Below are 21,663 nucleotides of genomic sequence, written 5' to 3' on the forward strand. Positions count from 1 at the left end.
CAGATGGTATCCCCATTATTCATCCATCTAGTCATCCAATTCAGAATTCTTTGAAGCATTCTAGACTTCTCTCACTACTTTACCCTTGTACCCAATCACTCAACTCTTGTCTCCTAACTAGCTCTTAACATAATTCCTTTTCTTAACCCATACTGCTTAGTTAATGCAAATCTTCTCTTTCCTAGAAATTAGAATGGCCACCTAATATGTTCTATTTCCTCCAGCCTCCCCTACCTCAGTCCGTTTTATAAATGACATAAAAAATGTTTTCTTAAAGGACAAATCTAATCCCTTTTAATATTGTCCATTGTTTATATGAAGCTCTTCAGTATGTATTTATGATACAACTCTTGCCTGTGTCTGGGCTTACTGCCTGAGAGAAGTTCAGGAGTCATACAGACGAGCATATAGGTACCCAAAGTGTCGTGCCTTTGCATTTTCTTTTCCTTTTGCCTGGGATATTGTATCCACAAAGACCCATCAATTTTTTTCCAGGTAGCCTGACACGTGTCTATTTCTTCCTAAAGATTTATCCCATCTGGAAGGCTTTTTTGATCCATTCCCTTGCAGAGAAAGTTAGGCATTCCTATTTTGGTTATCTCCATAATAGCTCCTAACATGTATTGTAATTGTACATACATAATTATTTACCTGATGTTTCCTTGCAGTCAGCACTTAATGCCTTATTATCTTTGTACTTGCAGTACTTAGCCCAAGACCTTCCAGATAATGACCTTAAAAAAGGGAAACAATCTGTTGAATGAATTAATAGTTCTTTTTAAAAGTCACCACTTAATTTTAATCCTAGTAAGGTTTCAATAAACATAACACATTTTCTTCTTTAACTTATTAATTACCAAACGTGTATCTTAATAATTGCCATTTACTAAATGTCAGGTGTTTTGTTAGGTACTTTTAAAAAATTATAATGAAAAATGTCAAACTATGTAAATATACAAAGAATAGTACATTGAACCTCCAAAGCCCATCACCAGATTCAGTATTGGCGAGATTTTGCCACTCTTACTTCATCAGTCCCGTGTTATTATTCCCGAAGGAATTTGAATTAAATCTCAAAACTCATTTCCTTTCACCCTTGCATTCATGAGTATGCACTTGCAAAACATACAAACACATTTTTGTATAACTGCAATGCCAGGATCACATCTAACAAAATTTGCAGAAATTGCTCCATATCATGTGAGATCCCTTCTTAATTCAGTTTTCTTCCAATTGTTCAAATGTCTTTTGAGTTGACTTTCTGAATGAGGTCTACTATTACATTTGGTAGTTGGGTCTTTCAGTCACTGTAAAGAGTCATCTCTCCTCTTTTTTGTTTTTGTTGCTTTTCATTTTGTTGTTGTTTTCAGCCTTTAGCTGGTTGGGTCAGTTGCCCTGTAGAATTCCTGGATATGCTTCCTCATGGTGTCATTTAACTTGTTCCTCTCACTCTCTATTTCCTCTCTTCCCCATCAATTTGAAGTTTGGGCTAAAGGCTTAATTAAATTCAGGTTCAAATTGTTTTTGGTACATAGGCCTTTTCCTCATCTTTTTTTTATGGCTGTATTGATAGGTTAGATTTCTAAAAGTAGGATTGCTGGGTCAAAGCATATATGCATATATACTTTTTCTAGACTTTGTCAAATTCCTGTCTTTGAGGGTTGTTTGATTTTGTGTTGCCACAATTTTGCCTGTTTCCCTATAGTCTTGGCAATAAATATATTGCCTAACTTGGATTTTTGCCAATCTGATGTATGAAATATATTTGCTTTTCTTATGAGTAATTTCTTCTGTTACTTGCTCATTCTTTGTCCATTTTTTGATTTGGTTGGTGGTTTTTTCCTCTTGATTTTCAAGAACTCCTTATATAGTTGGGGTATTAGCCATTGTCTGTGTTAAATTGCAAGTATTTGTCATCTGATTTATCTTAGGGTGTTTTGTTCCATGCAAGGGTTTTTTTTTTTTTAAGTTGTTTTTAAATGTGTTTGTGTATAGTTTTTATTGTTTCGGTATTTTTAGTCAACTAGGAAAGTTCCAATGGTTTTTGACTCTATACATGTGCCAATACAACTTTCAGTTACAGAAATAATGTGTCCTACTCTACGGTATAGCTAGTACCCCTCCTACATTGCTCTTCTTTTACAGGGTTTTCTTGGTCATTCATGTTTGCTTAACTGATTGAAAGCTTACTTTACAAGTAAGAAAATGAACACTTCCATAGAAGTTATAAGAACATGGAGTAATGAGAAAAATAAATAATTGTTCTTAAGGCTTTCTTAATACTTTGTCTTAAGGCTTTCTTAATACTTTATCTTAATATGAAGGTTAAATGTAGCAGTCTTTTTGCAGATGCCGAACCCATTTATAAGCATACAAAATTAAAAGGAAGAGAGATGAGAGTGTATTGGAAACATTTATTCCCCTCAGTGGTTCCCAAAGTGTGGTCTGTGGACCTGTAGCCCCTTAGCGTACATGAGAGCAGTGGCATCCCTCTGCCGTAGTAATCATGTTTTCCTCAGCATCATATTCATAGTAAAACAATGTCAGTTTCATTCAAGAATATCCTTGATAAAAGTAAAAGTTAGACACTTCATTAAATCTCAGCCTTATCTTTTGATTGAGTACTTATCTTTTTAATAGTCTCTGTTTCAAAATGGAGAATATGTACAAAGCTCTTCCACAGGCCAAAGTGTGTGACCATCTCAGGGAAGGCAGCCTGTGACTGAGTTGAGCCAGACTAGTCACTTTTTATTGAACCCCATGTTTACATGAAAGAATAACTGACTGATAATTGTGGTTATTAAGACTTGGGTGTTTGGCAGATGTTTTCACAATAATGAACAAAGTGACCTGTTACTTTAAGGAAAACAACTGACAGGATTTATTGCCAACGATAAAATTTGAGCTTTCAGGAGAAAGGAATTTTGAAAAATTGGTATTCTCTATACTGTGAGCCTGACACTTCTAAATACTTAGAGATTTTTCTGATGTTATTGGTGGTGGTATTAGCAAACTTTAATTTTATACTAAGTGTGTTAACACTTGGAAGACCTGCAAGTCTCAGTGAGCCAACATTTTCAAAATGACGCAGTGGATAATACTACAAAATGGTGTGTTGGTAAATAATCCATTCAGAATTCAAGAGAAGCAAGTGGATTTTATTTTAACAGAGTAAGAAGTTTATTGATATTATTTCAGATTCCACAGTGCAACAAACTTAAAAGCTACTACTTGTCAAGTTTTAGTGTAATAGCGAAGAATGCCCAAATTATCTGAAAAGGTGACTAAAATACACCTTGCCTCTTTCTTTTCCAACTGCGTATTTTTGTGAGACCGAATTTTCTTTAGGTTATACAATCACAACATATAACAGCAGATTGAATGCCCAAGTAGATATGACTGTTCTTTTTAATTAAGCCAGATATTTACACATATGTAAAACGATGCTACTTTTCTTGGTAATTTTTGTTTTAGAAATTATAGACTCCCCCAAATCCATTTGTGTCAACATGTAATGGGTTTATTATTTCTATTTTATTTTTTTATATTAATTAATAAATACTTAAAATTTCTTTGGTTTAATTTCTAATACGGTAATTGACAGATATTACCCACATAAAAGCTTTTGGGATCAGTAATTTTTAACAATATAAGGAGGTCCTGATATCAATAAGTTTGTGAATCGTATTTAAATAAGCATAACAATTCATGGTTTTAATTCTGATTACAATAGGTTTTACATTTCCCTGTATACATTAAGCACAGTTTTATAGTCTTCTGGATAAAGAGTTAGAGGTTGACAAAAAATATAGCAGAGATGAGGTTAATGAGAATTTGCTATACAGATCAGATTATTTATTCTAGGCAAAAGTTAAAACACAACTGTCCTTTTTCAAAACTAAAAACAAAAACTTCTGCTTTTCTTTTAAATTTCATTAAAACTGAAGTTTATATAATTCAGTGTAAAATCATACTTTAATTTTGCTTGGTTGTGTTCTCTGGAAACTGGGTGAAAGATACTTTCTCAATTTAAATAAAAGCATGAGTTCTTGTTATTTTTGACTACTCAGTGTGTAAAGAAATACTGGTTTTTAGATGGCTAAAATGCCATCTAGAGATTTTGTAAATCTCCAGAAATCAACTGTATCTAATGTTTTTCCCTGATTCCTTCAAGCTGAGCAAATGGCCTGTGTTTTGTTAATTATTGTGTTTTGAAAGATCTGGAAACTATCCTGTCAATCTGTGTTCCATTAGAATAACCTAAAGGCCTGTGATTTAGTTACAACCTAGATATTGATGCTGAGTATAGAGGTTTGATTTAAAATTCTACTTTTCCCTTATATACAAGGGAACTACATTCACAGCATATTTTTTTGTTTCTCTTTAAGACTGGTAGCTATCAACAATATAATGAGTAATATCAGAATTTTATGTAGCTATAATTTTCTCTAATGGGAGTCTTACTTTCTAAATCCTAATTTCTTTTGATCTAATTGGGGGATAATTTTAATAGATAAAGCTTTCTAAAATTCACTGAGTTTTTTATTACACAAAACCGAACATTTATATAGAAGTAAAGCCCTTAATACTTGAGACCTGGAAAGAGATCTTATGATTAGTGGTGGGAAAGTATATTATCTATATGTTAATGGGGGAACATTGAGTTAGGTAGTTACTATGGACTTGTATTATCTCAGGTGCAAAGACATAGTTCTCTCTTCATTTTCTTGGGCTTTAGCCCAAATAATAGCATTTTCAACAATACTGTGCTGTTTTGTAGTACTGCATCTCTAAAGAAAGGACTCAACATTTTTTAAGAGCTTATATAGGAGCCTTTGTTGTTCAAGATTAGTGTCACAGCATGCAGTATGTTTCCCTGATTTCTCGGAAAATAGTACCAATTATACGAAATTGCAGATATTACTTGTTTTAACAACATAAGAAAATAAACAAATGGGGAAAAGTGAATATTTGTCCCATAGGGAACCCCTAGAGCACAAGGAAGGTAGTGAATTGATGTTCCAGAACTGTTTTCATTTTGTTAGTTTAATTTATTGGTGTCTCTCGGTAAGAGCACAGAGAACTGCATCAAGTCCGCAGGATGCATTTGCCCTGTTGAATGAAAAGGGATGGAAGGGCCTGTACCAGACTCCTGTCTCCTTAATTCAGTTCAACAAATACATATGAGTATCTGTAATTTTCATGTTGCTGTACTCTAATGCTACAGATATTTTGTTAGAAATTGATCCTTCTCCTTAAGGAGCTCTATTTATGGTCTGAAAGGAATGATGAGATAATGATAATCTGTTAATAGCTATAAGAGAAACAAAATGCAGTTGTGAATGTTAAGAAGAAAAGATTTACATTCACAGAAGAGCTTGGGAGGTGGTAGGAGTGCAAGGACACCAAAGGACTGGCGTTTGAGTTGGCTCTTAAGGAAAAATGGGTAGAATTTGAATAGCGATAAAAAGGGAAGGCAGAGCCTCAGGACATGCTGGTTCAAATAGATCTCAATTCCATAGAACACTGAAAACTACCACGTTAGAACTACTGATTTTTAATTTACAGGTGATCTAACTTGACTAATTTATGCTCCTCTGTGGCATTACAAAGAAAGTGCAAAAGAGAGCTGTATTCTTTGCTACTTGCTTCCAAATGGCACTGGACATGAATGTGATTTTAGATTTACTTCCAGTTTAAATGATTAGCTACTAGTATAAATGATGTAAAGACTATGCTAGTCCCGTATTTTATTCTTAATATTTCTGCCTTTGCAGGTTTGTGTCACTCTGTGTTTTACAGGGCATACTTTAGTCCTTTTGCTTTCCACAGTCAGTGTGTAAATATAATAGCTTGCTGGATCACTGTCTAACCCCATACACAAAAGTAAATTTGAAATGGATCAAAGACCTGAATGTAAGTCATGAAACCATTAAACTCTTAGAAAAAAACATAGGCAAAAATCTCTTGGACATAAACACGAGCGACTTCTTCATGAACATATCTCCCTGGGCAAGGGAAACAAAAGCAAAAATGAACAAGTGGGACTATATCAAGCTGAAAAGCTTCTGTACAGCAAAGGACACCATCAGTAGAACAAAAAGGTACCCTACAGTATGGGAGAATATATTCGTAAATGACAGATCCAATAAAGGGTTGACATCCAAAATATATAAAGAGCTCATGCACCTCAACAAACAAAAAGCAAATAATCCAATTAAAAAATGGGCAGAGGAGGAGGGGGCGGAAGATGGTGGCGTGAGTAGAGCAGCGGAAATCTCCTCCCAAAACAACATATATCTATGAAAATATAACAAAGACAACCCTTCCCAGAATAAAGACCAGAGGACACAGGACAATATCCAGACCACATCCGCACCTGAGAGAACCCAGCGCCTCGCGAAGGGGGTAAGATACAAGCCCCGGCCCCGCGGGAGCCGAGCGCCCCTCCCCCCAGCTCCCGGCGGGAGAAGAATAGGCAGAGCGGGAGGGAGACGGAGCCCAGGACTGCCGAACACCCAGCCCCCGCCATCCGGGCCAGAGTGCAGGGCCCTGGATACTAGGGAAACAGGGGAGCAAGAACAGTGAGCGGGCACTGGAGGCCGGGTGTTGGAGGACATAAGAAAAGCGCGCAACCATTTTTTTTTTGTTTTGGCGAGCGCTTTTTGGAAGTCTTAAAGGGACAGGGACCCCAATATTAGGGAAACAGGGCAGAAAGACCGGTGAGCAGAGGCCTGAGGCTGGCACCGGAGAATAAAGAAAAACGAACGACCACCTTTTTTTTTTTTTTTTTTAATTAAAAAAAAATTTTTTTTTTTTAATTAAAAAAAATTTTTTTTCTTGTTTTTTTTTTTGTGGTCGTTGTTTTGTTTTGGCGGGTGCTTTTTGGAAGTCTTAAAGGGGCAGGGCGGGTCACTTAATCCAGAGGTAGGGAATCCGGGATCTCTGGGCACCCTAACCCCTGGGCTGCAGGGAGCAGGGAGGCCCCTTACGGAGATAAATAGCCTCCCAGCAGCTCCTGCTCCAACGCGACTCCACCATTTTGGAGTAGCTGCCCGAGCCAGGCCACGCCCACAGCAACAGCGGAGATTAACTCCATAGCAGCCGGGCAGGAAGCAGAAACCCTGTCTGCGCGCAGCTGCGCAGCACAAGCCACTAGAGGCCGCTGTTCTCCCAGGAGAGGAGGGCCACAAACCAACAAGAAAGGAAGTCCTTCCAGCTGTCACTCGTCCCAGTTCTGCAGACTATTCCTATCACCATGAAAAGGCAAAGCTACAGGCAGACAAAGATCACAGAGACAACACCAGAGAAGGAGACAGACCTAACCAGTCTTCCCGACAAAGAATTCAAAATAAGAATCATAAACATGCTGACAGAGATGCAGAGAAATACGCAAGAAAAATGGGATGAAGTCCGGAAAGAGATCACAGATGCCAGAAAGGAGATCGCAGAAATGAAACAAACTCTGGAAGGGTTTATAAGCAGAATGGATAGAATGCAAGAGGCCATTGATGGAATTGAAATCAGAGAACAGGAACGCATAGAAGCTGACATAGAGAGAGACAAAAGGATCTCCAGGAATGAAACAATATTAAGAGAACTGTGTGACCAATCTAAAAGGAGCAATATCCGTATTATAGGGGTCCCAGAAGAAGAAGAGAGAGGCAAAGAGATGGAAAGTATCTTAGAAGAAATAATTGCTGAAAACTTCCCCACACTGGGGGAGGAAGTAATCAAACAGACCACGGAAATACACAGAACCCCCAACAGAAAGGATCCAAGAAGGGCAACACCAAGACACATAATAATTAAAATGGCAAAGATCAAGGACAAGGAAAGAGTGTTAAAGGCAGCTAGAGAGAAAAAGGTCACCTATAAAGGGAAACCCATCAGGCTAACGTCAGATTTCTCAACAGAAACCCTACAGGCCAGAAGAGAATGGCATGATATATTTAATACAATGAAACAGAAGGGCCTTGAACCAAGGATACTGTATCCAGCACGACTATCATTCAAATATGACGGTGGGATTAAACAATTCCCAGACAAACAAAAGCTGAGGGAATTTGCTTTCCACAAACCACCTCTACAGAACATCTTACAGGGACTGCTCTAGATGGGAGCACTCCTAGAAAGAGCACAGCACAAAACACCCAACATATGAAGAATCGAGGAGGAGGAACAAGAAGGGAGAGAAGAAAAGAATCTCGAGACAGTGTATATAACAGCTCAATAAGCGAGCTAAGTTAGGCAGTAAGATACTAAAGAGGCTAACCTTGAACCTTTGGTAACCACGAATTTAAAGCCTGCAATGGCAATCAGTACATATCTTTCAATAGTCACCCTAAATGTTAATGGGTTGAATGCACCAATCAAAAGACACAGAGTAACAGAATGGATAAAAAAGCAAGACCCATCTATATGCTGCTTACAAGAAACTCACCTCAAACCCAAAGACATGTACAGACTAAAAGTCAAGGGATGGAAAAACATATTTCAAGCAAACAACAGTGAGAAGAAAGCAGGGGTTGCAGTACTAATATCAGACAAAATAGACTTCAAAACAAAGTAACAAGAGATAAAGAAGGACACTACATAATGATAAAGGGCTCAGTCAAACAAGAGGATATAACCATTCTAAATATATATGCACCCAACACAGGAGCACCAGCATATGTGAAACAAATACTAACAGAACTAAAGGGGGATATAGACTGCAATGCATTCATTCTAGGAGACTTCAACACACCACTCACCCCAAAGGATAGATCCACTGGGCAGAAAATAAGTAAGGACACGGAAGCACTGAACAACACAGTAGAGCAGATGGACCTAATAGACATCTATAGAACTCTACATCCAAAAGCAGCGGATATACATTCTTCTCAAGTGCACATGGAACATTCTCCAGAATAGACCACATACTAGGCCACAAAAAGAGCCTCAGAAAATTCCAAAAGATTGAAATCCTACCAACCAACTTTTCAGACCACAAAGGCATAAAACTAGAAATAAACTGTACAAAGAAAGCAAAGAGGCTCACAAACACATGGAGGCTTAACAACACGCTCCTAAATAATCAATGGATCAATGACCAAATCAAAATGGAGATCCAGCAATATATGGAAACAAATGACAACAACAACACTAAGCCCCAACTTCTGTGGGACACAGCAAAAGCAGTCTTAAGAGGAAAGTATATAGCAATCCAAGCATATTTAAAAAAGGAAGAGCAATCCCAAATGAAGGGTCTAATGTCACAATTATCGAAATTGGAAAAAGAAGAACAGATGACGCCTAAGGTCAGCAGAAGGAGGGACATAATAAAGATCAGAGAAGAAATAAATAAAATTGAGAAGAATAAAACAATAGCAAAAATCAATGAAACCAAGAGCTGGTTCTTCGAGAAAATAAACAAAATAGATAAGCCTCTAGCCAGACTTATTAAGAAGAAAAGAGAATCAACACAAATCAACAGTATCAGAAACGAGAAAGGAAAAATCACGACGGACCCCACGGAAATGCAAAGAATTATTGGAGAATACTATGAAAACCTATATGCCAACAAGCTGGGAAACCTAGGAGAAATGGACAACTTCCTAGAAAAATATAACCTTCCAAGATTGACCCAGGAAGAAACAGAAAATCTAAACAGACCAATTACCAGCAACGAAATTGAAGAGGTAATCAAAAAACTACCAAAGAACAAAACCCCCGGGCCAGATGGATTTACCTCGGAATTTTATCAGACATACAGGGAAGACATAATACCCATTCTCCTTAAAGTTTTCCAAAAAATAGAGGAGGAGGGGATACTCCCAAACTCATTCTATGAAGCTAACATCACCCTAATACCAAAACCAGGCAAAGACCCCACCAAAAAAGAAAACTACAGACCAATATCCCTGATGAACGTAGATGCAAAAATACTCAACAAAATATTAGCAAACCGAATTCAAAAATACATCAAAAGGATCATACACCATGACCAAGTGGGATTCATTCCAGGGATGCAAGGATGGTACAACATTCGAAAGTCCATCAACATCATCCACCACATCAACAAAAAGAAAGACAAAAACCACATGATCATCTCCATAGATGCTGAAAAAGCATTTGACAAAGTTCAACATCCATTCATGTTAAAAACTCTCAGCAAAATGGGAATAGAGGGCAAGTACCTCAACATAATAAAGGCCATCTATGATAAACCCACAGCCAACATTATATTGAACAGCGAGAAGCTGAAAGCATTTCCTCTGAGATCGGGAACTAGACAGGGATGCCCACTCTCTCCACTGTTATTTAACATAGTACTGGAGGTCCTAGCCACGGCAATCAGACAAAATAAAGAAATACAAGGAATCCAGATTGGTAAAGAAGAAGTTAAACTGTCACTATTTGCAGATGACATGATACTGTACATAAAAAACCCTAAAGACTCCACCCCAAAACTACTAGAACTGATATCGGAATACAGCAAAGTTGCAGGATACAAAATCAACACACAGAAATCTGTGGCTTTCCTATATACTAACAATGAACCAACAGAGAGAGAAATCAGGAAAACAACTCCATTCACAATTGCATCAAAAAAAATAAAATACTTAGGAATAAACCTAACCAAAGAAGTGAAAGACTTATACTCTGAAAACTACAAGTCACTCTTAAGAGAAATTAAAGGGGACACTAACAGATGGAAACTCATCCCATGCTCGTGGCTAGGAAGAATTAATATCGTTAAAATGGCCATCCTGCCCAAAGCAATATACAGATTTGATGCAATCCCTATGAAACTACCAGCAACATTCTTCAATGAACTGGAACAAATAATTCAAAAATTCATATGGAAACACCAAAGACCCCGAATAGCCAAAGCAATCCTGAGAAAGAAGAATAAAGTAGGGGGGATCTCACTCCCCAACTTCAAGCTCTACTATAAAGCCATAGTAATCAAGACAATTTGGTACTGGCACAAGAGCAGAGCCACAGACCAATGGAACAGACTAGAGAATCCAGACATTAACCCAGACATATATGGTCAATTAATATTTGATAAAGGAGCCATGGACATACAATGGCGAAATGACAGTCTCTTCAACAGGTGGTGCTGGCAAAACTGGACAGCTACATGTAGGAGAATGAAACTGGACCATTGTCTAACCCCATATACAAAGGTAAACTCAAAATGGATCAAAGACCTGAATGTAAGCCATGAAACCATTAAACTCTTGGAAGAAAACATAGGCGAAAACCTCTTAGACATAAACATGAGTGACCTCTTCTTGAACATATCTCCCTGGGCAAGGAAAACAACAGCAAAAATGAGTAAGTGGGACTATATTAAGCTGAAAAGCTTCTGTACAGCAAAAGACACCATCAATAGAACAAGAAGGATCCCTACAGTATGGGAGAATATATTTGAAAATGACACATCCGATAAAGGCTTGACGTCCAGAATATATAAGGAGCTCTCACGCCTCAACAAACAAAAAACAAATAACCCAATTAAAAAATGGGCAGAGGAACTGAACAGACAGTTCTCCAAAAAAGAAATACAGATGGCCAACAGACACATGAAAAGATGCTCCACATCGCTAATTATCAGAGAAATGCAAATTAAAACTACAATGAGGTATCACCTCACACCAGTAAGGATGGCTGCCATCCAAAAGACAAACAACAACAAATGTTGGCGAGGCTGTGGAGAAAGGGGAACCCTCCTACACTGCTGGTGGGAATGTAAGTTAGTTAAACGATTGTGGAAAGCAGTATGGAGGTACATCAAAATGCTCAAAACAGACTTACCATTTGACCCAGGAATTGCACTCCTAGGAATTTACCCTAAGAATGCAGCAATCAAGTTTGAGAAAGACAGATGCACCCCTATGTTTATTGCAGCACTATTTACAATAGCCAAGAATTGGAAGCAACCTAAATGTCCATCAATAGATGAATGGATAAAGAAGATGTGGTACATATACACAATGGAATACTACTCAGCTATAAGAAAAGGGCAAATCCAATCATTTGCAGCAACATGGATGGAGCTGGAGGGTATTATGCTCAGTGAAACAAGCCAAGCGGAGAAAGAGAAATACCAAATGATTTCACTTATCTGTGGAATATAAGAACAAAGGAAAAACTGAAGGAACAAAACAGCAGCAGAATCACAGAACTCAAGAATGGACTAACAGGTACCAAAGGGAAAGGGACTGGGGAGGATGGGTGGGTAGGGAGGGAAAAGGGGGGGAGAAGTAGGGGGGTATTAAGATTAACATGCATGGGGGGGTAGGAGAAAAGGGAGGGCTGTACAACACAGAGAAGGCAAGTAGTGATTCTACAACATTTTGCTATGCTGATGGACAGTGACTGTAAAGGGGTGTATAGGGGAGACCTGGTATAGGGGAGAGCCTAGTAAACATAATATTCGTCATGTAAGTGTAGATTAGTGATAGCAAAAAAAAAAAAAAAAAAAGGGCAGTTCCTGTGTGGTAACCTCCAACGAGTTCTACACAAGGGTATAAAGGGCATATAAAAGTGTAGGCAAAGGGTCTGTTTGTGTTTATACAGAGGATCAAAGCCTAATTGGGCTACCCCGAAAATGAACTAAGATACGATATGAAAAAGAACTTCCAACATCTGCACTCTCTGGAAGACTCATGCCAGAAGATGATCATCAAAAAACCCCAACAAAGATCCACGCACTGCTACAGCTGTAGATGCACTCATCCCACCAGTTCCTGAACTTGCCATGGGAATGAGGAAGGAGATATCTAAGCTGGCCTGTACATACAGTAAAACAACAAAATTGGACTGGATCTATACTGTTGGAACTCAACCAAGAATTTGGAGAAGTGCAAATTGTAGCGCTCCAAAGTCTTACAACTACAAACTATTTATTGTTAAAAGAACATATGGCATGTGAACAGTCCCCAGGAATGGGTTGTTTTAATTTGTCTGATTTCTCTCAGACTGTTCAAGTTCATTTGGACAATATCCACCATATCATAGATAAGTTTTCACAAATGCCTAAGGTGCCTAACTGGTTTTCTTGGTTTCACTGCAGATGGCTAGTAATTACAGATATGCTTTGGTTATGTAACTATACTCCTATTATGTTAATGTGTGTGTGCAATTTAAGTAGTAGCTTAAAACCTATACATGCTGAAGTTACTCTACAAGAAGATATATCAAAGAAATAATCAATCTTCCCATGTTTTCTTCCGCCTGCTACTTCTATAGCTTTTCTTCTTCCTTCCTAATTACAACCCTTAAATAGAATTCGTGCCTCATATCAAATTTACCGAGTATCATAATTCTTCCAAGTGGTAAAGATACCTCAAGACAAATGATGGGCATAGAAGCCACAGGGCATAAATATGCAAAGAAGTAAAAAGCTAACTTTTTCAAACAATAAGGCTTCTCTCTCACTTACCAACTTCACATTTCCCTGTATGGCCCCGGAAGATGACTGGTTAGCCAGAGACGGGTAAGATTCCTCAAGGGAGGAACAACCTAAGACAGGCACAGTCGCAGGGGGGCCATCAGGTGAGAAATTGGGGATCAACAGAGGTGAGGCTTAGAACCTCACCCCCCCGTTCTGAGAGAAATCTTCTGCATCCGTGGATGTTTTATTGCCCTTGTCTAGCTTGGATTAACACATAGTCTACAGGCACACACCTGATCATCTACATGTGCTCTATTACAACACTAAACTATATTTTCTACCTTTATCTTGTATCTACCTACCACTTCAGCATTTTATTAAAAATAATAATAATAAAGAGAGAAATGTGGTATCCACATATAAATCAAGTATAAAAACCAAATGAGTATTCATATTTGAACTGACTGTTTATAGTTCATAATGCATGAGCAAAACCGAAAGTTTCTGTGATGACTGCCCTTGTACTGTTCACTATGTAACTTATTCATTATGTAAGAATTTGTTCTACATGTAAAAACTTGTTTGTTATGCCTCAGAAGATTGGAGACTGACAAAAATTAGGCTTGGGGTGGAATAATGATTGTGCATTGAGCATTGACTCCCCTATACAGAATTTTATTGTCGTTAACAACCATTTGATCAATAAATATGAGAGATGCCCTCACAAAAAAAACAAACAAAAAAAAAAAACAAAAAAAAAGGACAGACTTCCAATGGTAAAATAAATTAGTAACCGGGATGTAAGGTATAGCATAAGGAATATAGTCAAGATATTGTAACAGCCTGGTAGGGTGATAGCTGGAACCTAGAATTATGTATATAAATGTTCTACCACTGTGTTGTACACTTGAAACTCATGTAATGTAATACTGTGTGTCAACTACCCTTCAATAAAAAATAATTATTAAAAAAAAAAAAAAAAAAAATGGGCAGAGGAGCTGAACAGACAGTTCTCCACAGAAGAAATTCAGATGGCCAACAGACACATGAAAAGATGCTCCACATCACTTGTCATCAGAGAAATGCAAATTAAAACCACAATGAGATATCACCTCACACCAGTATGGATCGCCATCATCGAAAACAAACAACAACAAAATGTTGGCGAGGTTGTGGAGAAAGGAGGACCCTCCTACACTACTGGTGGGGATGTAAATTAGTTCAACCATTGTGGAAAGCAGTATGGAGGTTCCTCAAAAAGCTCAAAATAGAAATACCATTTGACCCAGGAATTCCACTTCTAGGAATTTACCCTAAGAATGCAGCAGCCCAGTTTGAAAAAGACATATGCACCCCTATGTTTATCGCAGCGCTATTTACAATAGCCAAGAAATGGAAGCAACCTAAGTGTCCATCAGTAGATGAATGGATAAAGAAGAGGTGGTACATATACACAATGGAATATTATTCAGCCATAAGAAGAAAATAAATCCTACCATTTGCAACAACATGCATGGAGCTAGAGGGTATTATGCTCAGTGAAATAAGCCAAGTGGAGAAAGACAAATACCAAATGATTTCACTCATATGTGGAGTATAAGAACAAAGAAAAACTGAAGGAACAAAACAGCAGAAGCACAGAACCCAAGAATGGACTAACAGGTACCAAAGGGAAAGGGACTGGGGAGAATGGGAGGGGAGGGAAGGATAAGGGTGGAGAATAAGAAAGGGGGTATTACAATTAGCATGTATAATGTGGGGGGGGAATGGGGAGGGCTGTGCAACAGAGAAGACAAGTAGTGATTCTACATCTTACTACGCTGATGGACAGTGACTGTAATGGGGTTTGTCGGGGGGACTTGGTGAAGGGGGGACCCTAGTAAACATAATATTCTTCATGTAATTGTAGATTAATGACAACAAAATAAAGAATATATATATATAATAACTTGCTTATACTTTGAATAAGTACACTATGTGTTCTAATAAGTAAAATGTAAGGGGTTTTGTATTTGCCAAGGAAAAGTTCATTTTAGAAATTCATCTATACTATAATGCAAATTTAACTCATTTAGCTACTCTTTGCTATATGGATATAAATTTTAATTCTTCTAGCGCTGGGATGGGGTCCATTCATTTTTGCATACGTATCTGCATCTACTATACCAACTCCTACTACTGATTTCTGCTGGTAATAGTAGCACTCAGGGCTACCTTTTCAGTAGAATGTTGTGTCTATCCATAGGCTCACGGTTGGTAAGACAAAATTTACCAAATCGCATACCCAGTTTTTTTGTTTTTTTAGTATTAGTTGCTTGATCATAATATCTCATTATTTCTTGGAACTCATTTTTTTGAAAGATGGAATAGAAAAAATACCCTCTTATTCAAATGACTATCATGTAAAATTTTCAAAAACGGACCAGAAGTTTACCTCACACCACATACATACTAAAGATGAAATACTGGAGGATGAACAAGACGCTGTCCCAGCCCACCTGGCGCTGACAGCCAGAAGGGAAAGAATCACTAAAATACAGTTGATAAATGCAATGTTTTTAGTGGAAATGTTTTAAGATTTCAAGTTAAAGTTTTTAATCAGTATGTGTTGTTTAAAAAGGCTGAAATTCACCATGTTAGTAATGAGATCTTTGCAATGTTTAAGTGACTACCTAGAGCTGGAGCAGTTCCAGAAAGGGCTGGCTAGTCTTGGTTTTAATGTCTCAGTTAAGACTCCTCAAGTCGCAGGCCCTTAGAATGAGACAGGAAGGCCAACTTGTGAAGGGGTTTGTGTGTTCTTTGGAGTGCCGGTGAATTTCTACCACACCCTGTAGTTCCTGGCTGGGCTCTGATGCCCAGTGGTGCCTTGTGCCACTCTAGCTGCAAGTAACAGGAGAGCTGGTGCTATTCAAAAGACTCGAGTGCCATCGCCATTTTCTGCTTCCAGAGTTTTTCTCACTAAATGACCTTAGATCTCAGTGAGTTGTAATATCATGACGGTCAATATGTATTTTAATCAAGTTTAGAGAAGTCACAATTTTGTTAAATAGTCTTTTAGGCTATTGTGGGATGGATGATGGGAAGATAGTGTATATTCCAGGTAATGACAGACTTGAGTTTACTGTAAAATTAACCAATCTTCTGCAGTTAACCTAATTTAAAACCTGTTCATCTTTTCTCACTTAGGGATAGAGAGTTTTTATCTCTGTGTTCCTTTCCTTTTTCGCTTTCCCTCTGGAATATGTATTATCACTAATTTCTATAAACCCTGTCATTATTCCAGAAATTGCCAAAGAATAAAAAGATGGCATCACATTATTTCATAGCACAGAGTAACATATCCATTCCTGCCCTTTTTGCAGTGGTTTCTGCTAAAACATCTTTGAAGAATAGAGTCAGCAACTGAAATTTACTATTTGTATTGATAATTGCAGTTGGCTTTCTTATACACATTTTAAAGTTTTATTAGGGGCATATGTTTAATATTTAAGATTTTGTCATTGTAATATGTTAAAGAAAGTTGAAATATGAAACTATCTTATAAGGATGTCTTTAAAAATTGTGGGATTAGTATGTTCAGTGGAGTCAAATCTCTGCTTTGCCAAAGTTTTTATATGTTAAACAAATTTTTTTAATTCTTTAAGTGTTTCTTTGTAAAACCCATATATTGCTCTCAATGTTCTTTCTCTCCCATGGAGATAAGTTCATGAACAGTTTTAACATTTCAGTAGAATATGTATATTTTTGCTTTTCCCTTTTTAAATGAAACTAAAGAAGAAATAAATGCAAATTAAATTTAATAACTTATTTAAAAAGTATTTGGTACTTAATGCAGCTATTAATTCTCTTTGGCAATTAGGGGCAAATAATTAGTTGATTACCTGTAAAGACTCATAATTTTAAGAATTCCTAATTTCCAAGTTTTTAAATTTTCTATTGGGATTAATTTATATAAAAGTATCTAGTAAATTGCTTAGCTGTTAAGTGTCAAAATAAGCAATTTTCTAAATATAATTAATCCTTATCCTTTCAGTGTTTCTTTTTTGTGTCCCAGAAGAGAATTACTTATAGACATGATCTCTCTCATCTGATTAATTTCAAACTAACTTCTTTCAACTATAATAACATAACTGAAAAAAAATCTTCCCTTATGGTAACATTCTTGAGATCACAACCCTTTAAAATATCTCTTAAAATACATGTAACTGACATATAGAAAATGTCTGTTCCTATTTTAATACTAGCTTTTTTCTTGATTGAAATTATAGAATTTCATGGAAAAATTTTAAGCAAATCCTGTGACTTATCTATGATACTTGAAAACAAATCACAATTACGTTTACTATTGTTCAAAATTACTTAAATTTTTCTTTCTGCTTTTTATTTGTTAACACTGAAGTCATCATCTTAGAGAATTTCTTTTTAGTTAGTGGTTTGAACATTATCATTAAATTAAGTCTCTGAAGAATAGTATCTTCCAATTTTTCTGCCATTGTAATTTGTTGGTTTTACTGGTTTCCCAGTTTTAATCAATTTTTATTTCTATGAAGTTATCTTAATACATATTTATTATGCTATGTTCATTCCTGAATTTTTAACCATTTTGTATCTTTGCATCATCCCAGTAGCTGAACTCAGGACTAATTAATGCTAAACAAAGCTGTATGGTAGAACAAAACAAGGCTTAAAGAGAGGAGAATATGGCAATATTATGCCTCAAACTTTGCACAGCTGCAGGCTATTTCTGCTAATAGAACAACCATTGACTTCTTCTATTAGAGTAGCATCTGTTAAAGTACAGCTTTTCTTGTTTGGGGTGTTTTGTTTTACATTAGGCAGAATTGGCAGAAGAAAAAACAAGTCTTTATTTTGTATTGTCTTTGCATTTTTTACATATTTCTATGCATTATCTTCTCCCCACCTCTCAACGAGAGGGAAAGCTAAGACCTAGAACCGACATTATTCTCAGTTCTAAGGAGAAAATATTTCTCAACTCTTTTAAGGTTGACATAAAGGTTTAGCTGGGAAAAGGCAGTTACAGGATTTGGCAACTGAATGCAGACTCCTAGGATAAAGAGTCAAAGGTAGCTGTAAATCGGAGCCAGGGTTACTGGTGTGCATGTGATTGTATAACTTACAGAGGAAAGTGAAGAGGAGCAGCTGGTTTGAGGTAGAAGAATAGTTTTAAACATTTTGAGTTTAAGGTGCTGATAATACAAACAGATGGCATGGGCAGTTCAAAATGCCCCAAAACTGAACTGAAGGGCAGAGAAGACCTCGCTCCTAGCTGGATAGAAAAGATTCAGGAGTCCGGGACAGGGCTTGCTCATTTTCATCTCACATGCCCATTTTTCTTCTGAATCCATTTCCCCCCAGCCCCCATATAGTGACTGACACACAATTCAGTAGAAGTTTGTTTATGTAAAGAAGATCTAAGCCACGGAGGAGAAACTCACCTGAGAGAATGGAAATTGATGAAAGAAATGCAGGGAAGGTCTCAGGGAAGTGTGAAAGTGGTCAGAGTGAGTGGGAATGTTTCCGTGTGGTGCGGGCTGAGCAAGAGGAGAGTCACTCAGGAAGGGTCAGATCTGCGTTGTGCGAGAGAGAGGCGAGAAGGCTGGTGATGCAGGGGAGCATCTCACCCAGGATCTGGAAGTGCTTATAATAAGCAGAAAGTAATGGTTGTCAAGGGCTGGGGGGCGAGAGAAATGGGGAGTTGCTGTTCAGTGGATATCAAGTTTCAGTTATGCAGGACGTAAGAGGCCTAGACACTTGTTTCACAATATTGTGCTTACAGTTACCAAAACTGTACTGTACACTTAGTTTGCTAAGAGGATAGTCTCATTTATGTGTTTTTTCCCATAATTTTTAAAGGTGGGGAGAGCTCTTGATAGTTTTTTGGAGACTGAAATGTCAACAGAAATTGAGACAAGGATTCTTGGAACTGGCTGATTTGTGTTTTTTTTCCTTTTCTTGAATTGCCCCTATCTGGGTTCATTCTTAATTTGGTTGAAAGCATTTCTGCAATTACATTAAAATGTTTGGTTATTGATTGAGTAGGGGTGACTATCAAACCAATAACAGGTGGTCATTTAGCATTTCAAAAAGGCATTAAAATGCTGGAAGATGTGATTTAAAAAAAAAAATCAAATGAAGGGCCCAGAGCAAGCACTTAATGTGGTAGAACCTTCTGCAGTGGCAGATGGCAGTGTCTGTGCTGCCCTGTGCAGTAGCCATAGCCACATGTAGCTGTTGAGTACTTGAAATGTGACTGGCGAGATTGAGGAACTGTATTTTTAACTTTATTTAGTATTAATTAGTTTAAATTTAACTCTTGTGGCTAGTGGCTTCCATCGAAGGCAACACAAGTCTAGAGACTTGAGAAAAGTTAATCAGCATATGAATGAAGTAGGAACTCCGGCCAGGCATTTGGATCTGAAATAAAAGCTGAGGAAAGGTACTACGACGCATTACCAAGGACCAGAACTCCCGCGTGTGGCTTTAAAGTGGTGTCATCCTGTTTCTTTTATGTTTGCTCTTACCAGCTTTAAAAACAGACAGAAAATAGGTGGAGAAAAAAAAAAATCAGTGAAGCAAGTTCACAGCAGAATCCATGAGTCGCCTTGATCATTTTTAATTTCTGTGCTTCGCCTTCATATGAATACACAAAGCAGCCTGTAAGATAAATTCTAGCCGAAATAAGCAGGCAAAGAGAGGCAACAAAGGGCCAGGTAATTTATTTAAATACCACCCCCGGGTGATGTTCTCGCGGCCTGGGTACTACAAGCCGGAGAAGTCACGCCCAGTTAGGGAGGTGGGGCGCTTATAAGGGATTAGGAGAGGGGGGAGTGGGCAAGCTATCCTAAGGGGTGTTGAGAGGTATGATTGACTAAAGGTGACATAATAGTCAACTAGAAACTTTTTTCCTTCCAAGAGGGAGGAGGCTGACATCCAGGTCTTGGCACATCAGGATGGAATTCAGGGAGAGCTGTCCCCTTTCCATATGCGGCACGGACTTTGGGGTCTGGTCTGTTCTCCCCCTATGGCATCTCTCTGTTCTGTTTGCATGTCCTTGTTTTTCCTTTCTCCAGCCTAACACAGCCAAGTGGGACAACAGTCCAGTGCTGACCAGAGAGAGGCTGCTCACACAGAGGCAGGGCCTGGGCCGATGGTGTTAGCAGTGCTGCCATTTAAAAAATGCAACTGAGGAAGGGTACACGATGGTAAAACTTAAAAATGATGTTAGTTTTCCCTTCTCTTCAGGGTATGAGCAGCTCTCTTAGGCCACATCATCTCTCCCCTGGGCCATTACAGTAACTTCCCAGCTGGGTTTTTGTTTTCCTTGTTTTGCTTTTTTTTTTTTTTTTTTGTCTCAGGCCCAGGGGCTATATCACCCCCAGAATTGTATTATTAAAAAACAATTTTAGAGATCTGATCCACATCTCTGCTCAGGAAATTTTACCTCATATGTATTTAATAAAAAGTTTCAAACACATTTTTGGATGCTGTTTTTCACTTTGAAATTAATGGGTTATGTGGACATTTTCTCAGCTGATGAGAAGAAAATTGGTAAAACATTTTTGTTAGCCTATTGGCAGAATGTAACAAGAACTTTAAAGATATTTATCACCTGAACTCCAGTAATTCACATCTGGGAATCCTCCCAAAGAAACTATCTAAATACCACAAACTGTGTCCCCAAATCTTGTGTGCAAAGGTCTGTACCTCATAGCATTATTTAAAATAGTGAAAACTGTACGTAACTTTCATGTTCAACAATAGGGAAGTGACAGTTGCTGAAATGATGTCCTCCCCCATCACTTTGTGTGTGCATCTGCTAGGGATATATTTCATGCTATAGTCAGTCGTATGCATTTCTGCCATTCTAATCCATACTTGTGACCCTGCTGTGCCTATACATTGTAAATGCTCAATGAATGTTTGCTGAATAAATGAACAAATGAATATTGTCACAAATGAAACTGAGTTTTAGTTGCTTGTCAATTGATTAAAACTAAGAGGTATTGTATTCTTTTAAGTTCAGTATGATGCAGTTCCATTTGTAATAAAAATGTTATTTTAGATTTAAACATCTTCTTTTCCAGAAAATATTTTTGTAGACAAAATTACAATTTCAAACACTGAAAGGTAAATTCAATTGATAAATGTATCAAATAGTGATTTTTATAAACAAATAATATTAGTAATAAATCATTCTGTGGCCCCAGTCTTTTTTGTACACTTGTAGCTTATTTTTGTCTCCCAATATTTTC

General features: G+C 37.5%; 1 long non-coding RNA gene across 1 annotated transcript in view; it reads right to left on the reverse strand.

The window, feature by feature from the left end:
- The window catches only part of LOC130679185 (uncharacterized), a 46,957-nt gene extending 27,286 nt beyond the window's left edge, over positions 1-19,671 (reverse strand). The window contains exons 1-2 of the long non-coding RNA XR_008992252.1: positions 18,847-19,671; positions 652-734 (exon numbers count right to left, since the gene is read on the reverse strand). This is a non-coding gene — a long non-coding RNA (uncharacterized LOC130679185). The remainder of the gene's footprint in view (positions 1-651; positions 735-18,846) is intronic.
- Between the last annotated feature and the right edge of the window lie 1,992 nt (positions 19,672-21,663).

The sequence above is a fragment of the Manis pentadactyla genome, chromosome 10 (genome assembly GCF_030020395.1).
Source record: "Manis pentadactyla isolate mManPen7 chromosome 10, mManPen7.hap1, whole genome shotgun sequence".
Classification (NCBI taxonomy): Eukaryota; Metazoa; Chordata; class Mammalia; order Pholidota; family Manidae; genus Manis; species Manis pentadactyla.